The sequence below is a fragment of the Rhagoletis pomonella genome, unplaced genomic scaffold, assembly GCF_013731165.1.
Source record: "Rhagoletis pomonella isolate Grant_MI unplaced genomic scaffold, Rhpom_1.0 Rhpom_scaffold_00034, whole genome shotgun sequence".
Lineage (NCBI taxonomy): Eukaryota > Metazoa > Arthropoda > Insecta > Diptera > Tephritidae > Rhagoletis > Rhagoletis pomonella.
The window spans coordinates 378,875-391,968 of NW_023458588.1; positions in this window are offsets into that span (position 1 = coordinate 378,875).

A 13,094-nucleotide genomic window follows, 5' to 3' on the forward strand; every position below is an offset into this window, starting at 1 on the left:
CTACCCAACACCAGTGAACTTAAATATAGAGAAGCGAAGGCGCGGCGTGGAAACTAGTCCTTTCCACCCGCCCTGGCAGTGCGGCTCTCGAACTCGTCTTTTCAGACCGCCTGCCCAGCACGATATCCAGCGATCCTGCTGCTCGGAATCTTGTCCATTCCGACAGCCTCAACAGCCGTAATAAATATATATGTATGAAAAAATAAAAAATTTCTAAGCATTGCCGCAGAAATTTTAAATTTAATAGTAGTTTGTAAGATTTGAAAACTTATTGTTTGTTTCGAAAGAAAGATTCAATAAATAAATACATATTATACAAAAAAATAAAAAATATATATATAGTGAGCTGACACTCAGAAGCATCGGCGGTATGTATACCATTGGGATTTTATTGAAAATGTTAATGTGCTTATGTCCATTTAAAAGCGAATCGCAATAAATTTCCTGCAGATATCGTTAATTTGGGACTTAACAGTTGCTTTAAGCGCTGGTTTAAGTGCGAACATACAACAATACTCCGCACGAGCACGGAAACACTATTGAACCAAATATCCGTATGTTATTCGACGCGCTGAATGCGAATCTGAAAATTCAACGCAATTCTTCTGAATTTGACCTTGAGATGACCTCGGGCCTCACGTGATGGAAGCTGACATATTCGTATACAGTGCGACGAATAACATAGGGTTATAGAGGTTTGGTTCCATATGCAGAAACTTTTTTTTTTGTAAACCTGTGCAATTAAAAAAAAAATTTTAATATGTTGCCCGGAAAAGAAAATGTTTAGTATAACATAAATGACGAATCATAAGTGGAAGTCAGATTCCCTACGGAATCGTTAAACTCACTTTATTTCAGTGGAGTTGCACCTGATGAATTTGGACTAAAAGTTCTAACATTTGCGATGTTTATCTACAGTCCAAGTATATATGTACATACTTACAACACAAATATATCCGTTTTTTAGGAAAAAAAAAATATTGTTTTTTAGACGAAGCACCCCCCAAAAAACAAAAGGATTTTCTAGTAACTTCAAACTTGCACCTCGTTATACTAAAATTGAATGGACTATAAAACTGCATACTGATTACAAAGTTGCAAATAAGTATGCAAATTTATTAAATTTTCCTGAGTTTTGCACAAAGTTTAGAAATTTTATTTTTGTGTTTTTTGTTGTTGTATGAACTATATTTTCAAGAAAAGTCAGCGGAAAAAATTAAAATTAAAAATTTGGACTACATTGCGAAAAATTCTCTACATTTAAACTTGAAATAATTACATAGTCCTTGTCGTATTTCTTCAGCTGAGGGTTCATTGTCTCTAATCACCACCGTTTGTTCCGGATTTTCGCGATTTCTGCTCACCTCCTGCAATCTATCCATCCACATATCATTGATGGTGTCGTTTATATCATATAAGAAATTATGTAGGACGCAGCAGGCTCTAATAATAATCGGTGCCTTCCCAATTCGGTGGGGTATACCTTTTCCAACATGACGGAATCATCCTTTCAAGTGGCCAAAGGCATTCTCAACCACTCGCCTAAATTTTGAGAGCTTATGATTAAAAAGTTTTTGCGGTTCAGTCAAGGCCATGGAAAAGGCGTATGACTTCTAGGAGGTGGAAAATCGGAACGCATAACCTCCTATTAAACATACAGGCATTTGTACTCCACCTATTTTCTTCTTAGTGGTTGTCAGTGATTCATCCTCCATTACTTGCTTCATTAGTGATGCATTGTATATCTGTGAATCATTGCATTGTCCTAGGGCGCCAATGTTCACATATAAGAAACGGTATCCGTATTTATAAATCATATATACTTATTATGATAAAATAACAGGATGAAAATGGTGTTACACGGTAAAAAATTTGGGTTTAATATTTAAACCGCGCTGGGACTACTGCCTTTTTTAATCTTTTATAGTCTACTTTTTAAGCCAGTCAATAGTTTTAAGCAATTTTTAATATATTCTGGTTTAAATTTTAGTCCAAAAAGTTCGGCGTTTAAAATTAAACCAAAATGTTTTAATTCTAGTTTCTTGGTTTCATATATGGAAAATTTGGTTTGAAATCTAAACCGAAATAGAAAATGTTTGCACACAGCGAAATGCGGTATTGATTCAAATACAACATTTGAAAGCACATTTACATGCGTGGCTGTAGCTGAGTGTGCAAAGATGCTTGATACAATTGGTTGCTACCAAGGCTGTCCGGGTTCAATCCCCACCAGACGCAGCGTGAAATTTAAGATTTTTTATTTTTTATTCTTAATTAAGAATTAAAATGTTTGGGTTTAAAATTTAAACCGAACTGTTTAAATTCTAAACCCAACAAATGTGCCCTCTTTTTTTTAAAGTTAGAAGGTTTGTATTTGAAACTGAATTTAGTTTGGTCATATATGTAGTCGAAAAAGTTTAAAATTAAAACCGAAATTTTTAACCGTGTATTGAGCTGACATAGCTTGCCAGACTTCTTCGCAGAACTCCCACAAAATTGTGCACAGAGTCGAGACTCCAACACCAAAAAGCTCCGATACCAATCTGTACTCTCCAGATGATCCCAGCGTAAATAAAGCAATCGCAGTACGTTTTTGCAAGCTTTGTGTCAGCTTTGTGCAAATTTTTGAGAAAGCCACAGAGTGTGTCAAACTGGTGCGGTTCATGTGGTCATCGTTGCAATTGCAATTAACCTCCCAGAAAGAAGACAGGCGATTCTATAATAAAAAAAGTGTTATCTATAAAATGAAAGTAACTGATTTGTTATAATTTGATTTACCAACTTCCAGATGGATCTCTGAGTAGCGTTCCTCTGTAATAATCCGCAAAGTAATAATTGCTGTCTTCGCAAATGTTGCAAAATTATGAAGTTTTGCTCTTTTCTTTTTATACCCGAGCGCACTTGTGCACAAGGGTATTATAACTTTGTTCACATAACGGTTGTTTGTAATAGGCAAAACGAATCGAGATATAGACAAATGTACACATAAATGATCAGAATGAAAAGAGAAATCGATTAGGCGCTGACTGTCTGTCCGTCCGTCCGTCTGTGCACACGATAACTCGAGTAAAAAATGAGATATCTCAACGAAACTTGGTACGTGCACTTCTTTCTGGCGTAGGATTGATGGTATTGAAAATAGGCAAAATCGGACAATAACCCCGCCTACCTCCCATATAACGGTAATTTTCAGAAATACGAAAACTGCGATATTTTAGTAAATACTGAAGATTATTCACTCAAAATTGATATTTACAATAAGTTTTAGACTAAAAATCAGAATATTATAAATTTTTTGAAAATTGGCGTAGCCACGCCCACTTATGGTTACATGTGTATAACTTGGTAACCGCTGCACCAATTCAAACTTCCAAACTTGGCACAGTTGTTGCCCTTGGTATAGCATACGAAATGGTCGGAAATTTTTAATTTAGAGAAATACGAAATCTTCGATAAATCAGTAAATATTAAAGCTAGTTTATTCAAAATTGATGCTTGCAACCATTCTTTACCAAGAAATACGTTTATGATAAAATTTTGGAAAATAGGCGTGTCACCGCCCACTTATGATCACATATATGTGTCTCGGTAACCGTTCTACCAATTTGTACCAAACTCGGTCTGGTTATTGTGCTTGCCACATAGAAGCAAAACGTTGAAAATTATTGAAGTCGGACTAAAATTACGGACGCTTTTCATATAACAGTAAATTGCAGAAATGCATGAAACTTAGCTTTCGGAAAGGTGAAACATATATGTGACCTGGTCTACGAAAAGGGAGCTTACGTGCGAAAACTAGTTTTCTGTGAAAAAGCTGTTAAAAGTAAGCAACTCGTTTCGTCAGTTTCTCATTATCTCGTTAATTGTTCTCCGCGCTGGACGTCCAGTAAGTGTTGTTGTTGGTCGGAATATTATTATAGTTTATCGTGTAAGTTGCTTGTGTGGAACATTTAAAAAAGTAACACTGAAGAAGTGACGTTTACTGTTTCTGTTGATTATCGTCTTCGCATTTCGCATGAAATGAAACATGAGTGTTGATGAGGAGTTCAGTGCCGTATACGGACAATATTTCCATGAAAAGGATGATGAAAACGATGATGAAAACTATGAAGAGAGCGATGATGATGAAGACGAAGTATGTGTATCTCAGGCAGAAGATGATACCGAACAAACACATACAACTACATAAAATACATAAACTACTCAGCATTATTATTTTTGGCCCATAATACGTTTTTCTAGTGTATAATCATGTCTTTATAGCCTATAATTCAATGTATTTTGTTCATTACCAATAAATTATATTTTGTCGTATTTTTATACCCGAGCGCACTTGTGCACAAGGGTATTATAACTTTGTTCACATAACGGTTGTTTGTAACAGGCAAAACGAATCGAGATAGATATAGACAAATGTATACATAAATGATCAGAATGAAAAGAGAAATCGATTAAGCGGTGACTCTCTGTCCGTCCGTCCGTCCGTCTGTGCACACGATAGCTCGAGTAAAAATTGAGATATCTTAACGAAACTTGGTACGTGAACTTCTTTTGGGCGTAGGACGGACGGTATTGAAAATGGGCGAAATCGGACAATAACCACGCCTACCTCCCATATAACGGTAATTTCGAGAAATACAAAATCTTCGATAAATCAGTAAAACTTGAAGCTAATTTATTCAAAATTGATGGGTGCAACAATTCTTTACCAAGAAATACGTTAAGACAAAATTTTGGAAAATGGGCGTAGCACCGCCCACTTGTGATCACATAACCGTTCGCTAACCGTTCTAGCAATTTGTACCAAGCTCGGTATGGTTATTGTGCTTGCCACATAAAAGCAAACCGTTGAAAATTGTTGAAATCGGACTAAAATTGAGGCCGCTTTTCATATAACGGTAAATTTCAGAAATGCTTGAAATTTCAATATTTTGAAATTTAAGGACGCTAATTTACTTAAAATGTATACACCCCGGCTTATCATGTAGCGGTAGCTTTCGGAAAGGTGGAAAACATATATTTAATACTTGCGCCGGGTATTTAATGTTCGGCTCCGCCCGAACTTACTTTCTTACTTGTTACTCTTCTTTCTCTACATTTTTAGTTTCTAAGCAAGTTAGGATTTTCTGCTTTTCACCACGTGAAAAAGCATCTCATCTTCCATCCGAATCAACCAAAAAGTGAAAATTGATTTTTTGACACCTAAGCCCCCTTTCCGTAGACCAGGTCACATATATTTAATACTTGCGCCGGGTATTTAATGTTCGGCTTCGCCCGAGCTTAGACTTTCTACTTGTTTTATATAAAGATAGTGCACTGTAGTAACTAGCTTGTACCGACTGCAAAAGTTGTAAATTCGCAGTATACGCAAGGAAAAGTTCGCTTAAACATGAATTGTTCTCCATTTTAACAGATTTACCAATTTCTTATAAATAACAAAAAATTATTAAATCGAGCAGCTGATTAGGTGTGAAAGCCAAAAACCGATTGCTTAATTAAAAACTTTATTGACTCAATTAACTGCCTATCTGAAAATAGTATAACACGCACAAAAAACGATGCACTTTTGTACAATATAGAAAAGTGGCAACTGTTAATCAGCGCGATTCACGTCAAGAATAGGCTTGTTCGTCGACAGGGTTAGAACTACCGCAAGCCAAAATCGTAGCAAATAACGTCGAAAATCGTAGTAAAAATTAAAATTCCGTAGTAGATTTTTAAAGCGTATATTTTCTCAAACCTCCACGAAACAAAATTTACTTAAACACTTGCGTACAAACATTATGTACCTTATTTGTGATTGTACTATTCAGCTTTTAGGGAAACATTTTCTTATATATGTATGTAGATAATTATAGTCGTATAAATAGGTACAAATTTTATTTGTATCACATTGTAATTATACATTTTAATAACTCGCACGAATCTTCACTTTTATTGCAATATATATTTGCCTGAAATATATATACTTGTATTTTTTTTTAAATTCCATTAATTCAATAGGTGATATAAATACATGATTTTTGTCTTGTATTAAAGAGCGTGCGAAGATAAAATTTTTTACTGTACTAACTTTCAATCTGGTTCTTAATTTGTTTTTAACCAAATTCATTTCCGAGAATTTTCGTTCGGCTGCTGCACTACTACACTACTACAGCTAAAGTAAGCATGTAGTCCGCTAAATTCTTAAACATAAATTCTTCGACAATATTTTGGTGATCCCTTAAAGAATACCAAAACTCGGTTAATTCATTTTGATCTAACTTGCTAATATCATTCATTAAAAATGATCTAAACTCAGCATTGAGTACCGCTATCGTGCTTCTATAGAATGGAAATGCGTCAGTAAGTTTTAAAATGGAGGTTAGTTCACCTTCCTGAACTTTTTTGGATTCAAACACTGCAATAAATGAACTTTATTATTTTCGAAAGAAAATCTTAGTTTAATTTGATATAATAATGAGAAGTTCTTCTTTATGGTAAGAATAGTTTTTTCTGGCAAAAAATGTTCGTGTTTTTCAAACTCGTTTCCGCAAAATATTTGTGATAATGGGCACTGCATTTCCCAGTTGGTATAGTCTACTTCTAAACACATGATTTTTTTTAATGAAATTTTAAAGCAATTTTAAAAAGTGTTGCTTGATAAGCGGGTAAAGCAGATGGATCATAGTATTTTCAGATTGGAAAATTTTATTAATATGATTCATTTCATTTAAAACATACGACAAAAACAATAAATATGCTTTATTTGAATGGTTAAATTTTTCTTCAATCTGTTCAACATTATTTTCTCTTTTTTTTCAAAACATAGAAGTACAAAATAATGTTTCAAAGCAATCATCCACTGCCACGGTCTACAGCTGCTTGTACTGACAACCAACGCGTCGCGCTCGTATTCAAAATCTTATGTGTAGCTAAATCGAAATATTCTTGAAAAGTTTTAAAATCCGCCTTGCCTTTTATAACTGTGCGAAAAGAAATTAAAAATTAACTTCACCAATGATTCGGTTTCGAATGGAATGCACTTTGCGGCTGCTTTGGAACAAAGGTTCCAGAGTGGCATGTACACCCCAAGTAAAAAAGATTTCGATTTATTGATTTTAACTGTTGTTGCACACCTCTCTATTCACCCTTCATTATGGTGGCATTACCGGTGCCTAACCCTATTAAATTTTCCCCGGGTATTTCTAAATCTATTCAATATTTTTTTAACAAGACTCGCAATTGAATCTGCGGATGAGTCTTGCAACTCAAGCATGCCAAAAAAGTGTCTCTAATAATGCCTTTTTCTTGGAATCGTGTTACTAAAACTAAACACTTTGTAGAGCTGATGTCGGTACTTTCATCTATTATTAATGAAAACTCTTTTGTTTGTAGAGTAGCAGCTAATTGATTTTTGCAGAAAATTGACATAAGCCGGAAAAATTCCTTAGCTCAAGGCGAATTTATACAAGGTGGTGTTGATAGCGAATTTAGATTTTCGCCGCGGTATTCTTAATGTCAAAATGATTTCTTTGTTGTAATATGAATTTGCCTTGTTTACAACAAACACCTCATTTTGACATTAAGAAATATCGCGGCGAAAATCTAAATTCGCCAGTAAGACCACTTTGTATAAATTCGCCTTGCCTTAGCTTTTGTTGAACAGCATCTTATTTTATCTTCACATGTTAAAGCACAAAACAAATCCGGTATCGTATCCATCAGTGTAAACGGTACAAAGTTAGCCACTAAGTACATAGTCATGGTCACCGCCTTTGGCAACTTTAAATCCCTCTCGGCCTGTAGTTTAAGCTGTTTATCAATGATATTTGGCAAATGTTTCTGATTTTTATATTATGTTTCTTTCTTTCGGTGCTGTAGGGAATCGCCGTGACGATTTATATTGCAAATGTTATTGGAAATTAAAAGAATTGTTTAACGCTCGGACTTTTTCAATTTAAAGATAAAACCAAAGTCGATATCTCCGAGCCAATTGAAATGTATTTGGTCAATTTATTTAGCTTTCGATGCTAGTATTGCACCCTCATCAGAATTATACTAAAACAGGTAAAAAATTAGTCACATAATCATTACACTAATATTTATCAGCCATAGAGTACTTACAAAAATATGTACTGATATATGTATGTGTGTTTAAAGCAAATTAAACTGCGGCATCTTCCCTGTAGGGAAACCCCGAACTGGTAAACCAAATTTATAGTTTGTAGTTCCAAACCAGCGATATGTGGTACTTTTAAAAAACAATTTTAGAAATCTATATCTAAAATGACGAATTTAGAACTGGTTCAAAACTATAGAAAAAGGGATGCAGAATGAACTAGATCTTATCTGGCGAATTTTGAATTAGTTCGAAACTACTGAAAAAGGGATTCAGCGGGATGCTTGTTTACTTTACATGAATATGTGTTTGGCTGTTTTTCGTTCAAATACGCTTTCAGTCTGCACGTCGCAGATGCTTTTTCATATACTACGTTTATACGCATGCATAAGTCGCTTTAATTCATTTCGCCGCGATTCAAAACATATGTATAACCTGAATTTCAATTCGCTTTGAAAGAGCGAAGTGTTTTGGCTCACACTCCATTTCAAATCGGTAGTTTATTTCTCCAGACAGTTAGAAAGATTGTATAAACACCGATCTCACTCAAAGCGAATTGGAGATCAGCTGTTCCGCTCAAATTCCAAATAATCGCATCAGTATTTAAAAGCTGATTAATAATAATCGTTCATTTTCTTTGTCACGATTTTATAATGCCGAATAAAACTAGATTTGTATCACTTTCCATTATGTTAACTTATAAAATGTCAGCTACAGCTACAGCTACAGCCAAAGGTATGTAAACGTGTTTTCAAATGCACAATTTAATTTACATTCATTCAAACAAATTTGATTTCAGATTGAAAATACATTTCTCTGCAAATAATTAAAAATTGCTACCATGGTAACCCAAAAAGAAAACATCTTGTTACTTTTTTCGTTTACAATTGGTTCGAAACTATAGAAAATGGAGTGCAAAGCGAACTAGATCCCATATGTAGAATTTAGGACTGGTTCTGAACTATAGAAAAGGTAATGCAGCGGGCGACAATTTCCAATTCCTATGACATCGCTGTGTTAAATTCGCCAGTTGTTTTCATGCAAAAGAGATTTATCGCGAACTAGTAGTGGTTCTAAATGTACTAGAAGCGCACCAGTTCAAAACTAGAGATTTTCCCACAGGGTTATCATACACACATATATGTATAAGTAACTGGGTCAAATTGGCGGTATGTATACCCTGTCTATAAAAACAATTAATTCAAACTTATAACCACAATGTTCTTTTTTATAAAACAAAGCAAAAAGCAAAAGATATACTTATTATGGGAGTAGCACGTAATATAGGGCTGCCATAATCCTGAACCCTTCGACCAGGACACTAAGCATCCAAATCAAAAACGAAGATACAAGTGAATATGGCCACTATATTACCTATAAGTACAGTTGCTTTGGTTCTGATATTATAAGCAATGTAGTTTTGTGGCACAATCCGTAGAGCTGAATGATTGATGGTGATGAAATGCTCAAGTTCTTAATTTTTTTAATCATAAAAGAACAAATTTCTCGTGACGGTGACGTACCACCATTAGAAAATTTCCGCATAAGCTACAACGCGCTTCATGATCCATTTTTGCCATTTTGTAAACGCATAACCTGAAGATAATTTAGGTAGGCTGTCTTAAGTGAAGCCATTCTAAAAGCTTACCCAACATGGACTGAAAAAAGTGCTTCTTTGCATGCTTCCTAGAAAGGTGTTTCCTATTTACAATTTACACGAATGTACTTAAGTAAATGTTTATATTACTTAGCATTACAAATAAGATTCAAAAGGCATTTAAAGTCTAAATAAAACTATTTGATAGGAGCCTTAAATAAATTCCTTAAAGAAGTATAATTTTTATGAATAAAGAAAAACTTTAAAAGAACTTCTTCAGAAGATGTCCTACAAAAGCCATTCTGAAAGCTGTTTTGTTAGTAGCGAAAGCAGAAGCCCATCAATTTGTGCCACTCCATACAAAAAAAGAAGAAGAATCGAAAGAAAGGCCTTTTTGATGAGATTTTAGCTCCTGAAATTCCGTTCTGGGTAGTACTTATGTATGACCCCTCAACCGTGTACCTGATCACTAAAGAAGGTATTCAACATGTTACTAAAAACATTTCGTTATCAATTTGACAGAAAGCTTAACCTTTTTTTCATAGCAAAATCTCTTATAAATTAGAGGAGTGTCTGCATTGGCCTTCATTAAAAAACCAGGACAATTTAAGTGAGGACCAGGACACCAGGACCATTTGTTTAAATCAGAACAAATCCTGGAAAACCAGGAGGTCTGGCAGCCGTAACGTAATAATAAAAAACTTCCAGCATAATAAATTAAAAAAATTGAAATTGGAAACCGCAAAGATAGACAAATTCTATTGTAACGAAAAGCAAGCGAATTGTTGACTCAAATGTCAAAATTTATAATTCTATTCGTTGTAACAAGACGAGCAGGTACATATATATGAAGCGAGAGAAGCATCAAACATAAAAACAGAAAGATTAAACTAAACGCCAATCAAAGGCACATTAGACTAGTCATGGGCAGCAAAACAACAACAACAATAAGTGTGTGTACTATCTCTGTCCCTAACTGGAGCGTCAACCGTGATATATCAACATTAGGAGCGTTCCTTATCTCCCAGAAATAGTCAGAAAAAGTCCGAAGTAGTCAGATTTAGTCCAAAAAGCGTTCCTTAACTCGGAAATGACAGCTAAAATGAGAGAGCAACACCCAGTGAGAGTGACTCTCATCAGTCCGAAGTAGTCAGATTTAGTCAGAAGAATTTTTTTCTGGCAAAATCCTGAAAAGTGTCAAACTCAACTAAATTTAAATTAACGGAAATTAAAGAATATGCAAAAAGTGAGAATAATCTAAAAAGTAAAAAAAGTGAATTGAAATTGGAAGGAGGCAAAAAATAATTGATATAGTAAGTGTTTATTGTGCTTGTGCTTGTGTGAATGTGTTTTGTACATACATTTCCATTCTTATTTGACGTTAGCTTTGTTGTTGCCATTCTTTGGACTAAAAATTTGGTTTTTTGCGTTCCTCTAATTTTCCTGTTATTCTCTTTTAGTGAGCATATTTTGCTTACGCTCTGGCATTTTGACATTTTTCAGATTTTAGTCCAAAAAGATATGTATTAAACAGCTGCACAAGCACTACATAAATCGCTTGCAAGCCATCAGCTCTCATTTTAAGCACTGTACCTTTCCTTCACTCCCATAACAAAGCAACTGCTACACTCACGAAAGGTTTTGTCATACGAACGAATGCCGCACGATAGGAAAAAGAACAACAGAACAAAGCTGAAGTAGAACCAAACTGAAGCAGAAGCAAATTGAAGTAGAACAAATGCGATGCTAAAATTTTTCAAATGGAAGTGCCCTCATCACTCAGTGGAAGTAGCGGCGACAGCTAGTCAACGAAAATTCATGCGAATTCTTGCTTTGCATAAGTGCATACCCAAATGTATATATGGATGTATTTATGTACATACATACGTGACCGCGCACTTCCTATACTGAAGTGTTTTACAAAAACAAAAGTGCAGAAGTGTTATGGCCTGCTTACCTAAATGAAGTGTGATATGTTTCCTTTTTTACCACGCTTTTTATACCCGAGCGCACTTGTGCACAAGGGTATTATAACTTTGTTCACATAACGGTTGTTTGTAACAGGCAAAACGAATCGAGATAGATATAGACAAATGTATACATAAATGATCAGAATGAAAAGAGAAATCGATTAAGCGGTGACTGTCTGTCCGTCCGTCCGTCCGTCCGTCTGTGCACACGATAACTCGAGTAAAAATTGAGATATCTTAACGAAACTTGGTACATGCACTTCTTTTGGGCGTAGGATGGTATTGAAAATGGGCGAAATCGGACAATAACCACGCCTACCTCCCATATAACGGTAATTTTCAGAAATACGAAAACTGCGATATTTTAGTAACTACTGAAGATAATTGACTCAAAATTGACATTTAGAATAACTTTTAGATGAAAAATTAGAAAATTAAAAATTTTTGGAAAATGGGCGTAGCCACGCCCACTTATAGTTACATGTGTATATCTTGGTAACCGCTGCACCAATTTCTTCCAAACTTTGCACAGTTGTTGGCCTTGATATCACCTACGAAATGACATTTAAAATCGGACAATACCCACGCCCACATCCCATATAACGGTAATTTAGAGAAATACGAAATCTTCGATAAATCGGTAAATATTGAAGCTAGTGTATTCAAAATTGATGCTTGCAACAATTATTTAACAAAAAGTACGTTTATGATAAAATTTTGGAAACTCGGTATGGTTATTGTGCTTGCCACACAAAGGCAAACTCTTGAAAATTGTTGAAATCGGACTAAAATTACGGCCGCTTTTCATATAACGGTAAATTTCAGAAATGCTTGAAATTTCAATATTTCGAAATTTAAGGACGCTAATTTACTTAAAATTTATACACCCCGGCTTAGCATGTAGCGGCAGCTTTCGAAAAGGTGGAAAACATATATTTAATACTTGCGCCGGGTATTTAATGTTCGGCTCCGCAAGAACTTAGACTTTCTTACTTGTTTTGTCTTGTTTTTGGCTTAGCATCTGCGATTTTGCCTGCTCCTATATATATGTACATACATATATTATGTATCTATGTATATATTTACAAAAAAAACCACAGTTTCAAAATATGCATTTTTATTAATAACGTGTATATAATTATAATAAAAAACAATCCACTTTTCATCTAATAAAAAAAACAAGGCACATATTCGTTTACATATGTATGTACATTAGAGTGGTCCAAAAAAATAAAGTCGGAGTTTTAATGCCGGTACACCCTGGGATTGATCTATATCGAAAAAAATATACCCCTATTTTTTTATTTTGCAATCAAAAAATATTTAGGGAGTGCTCAAAGCGCTCAAAGTTTTCCATGTATTTTATATGGAGAAAAAATAATTTTTCGTAGAAATGCTATAAAACTCTTGAAAATCAATATTTTTC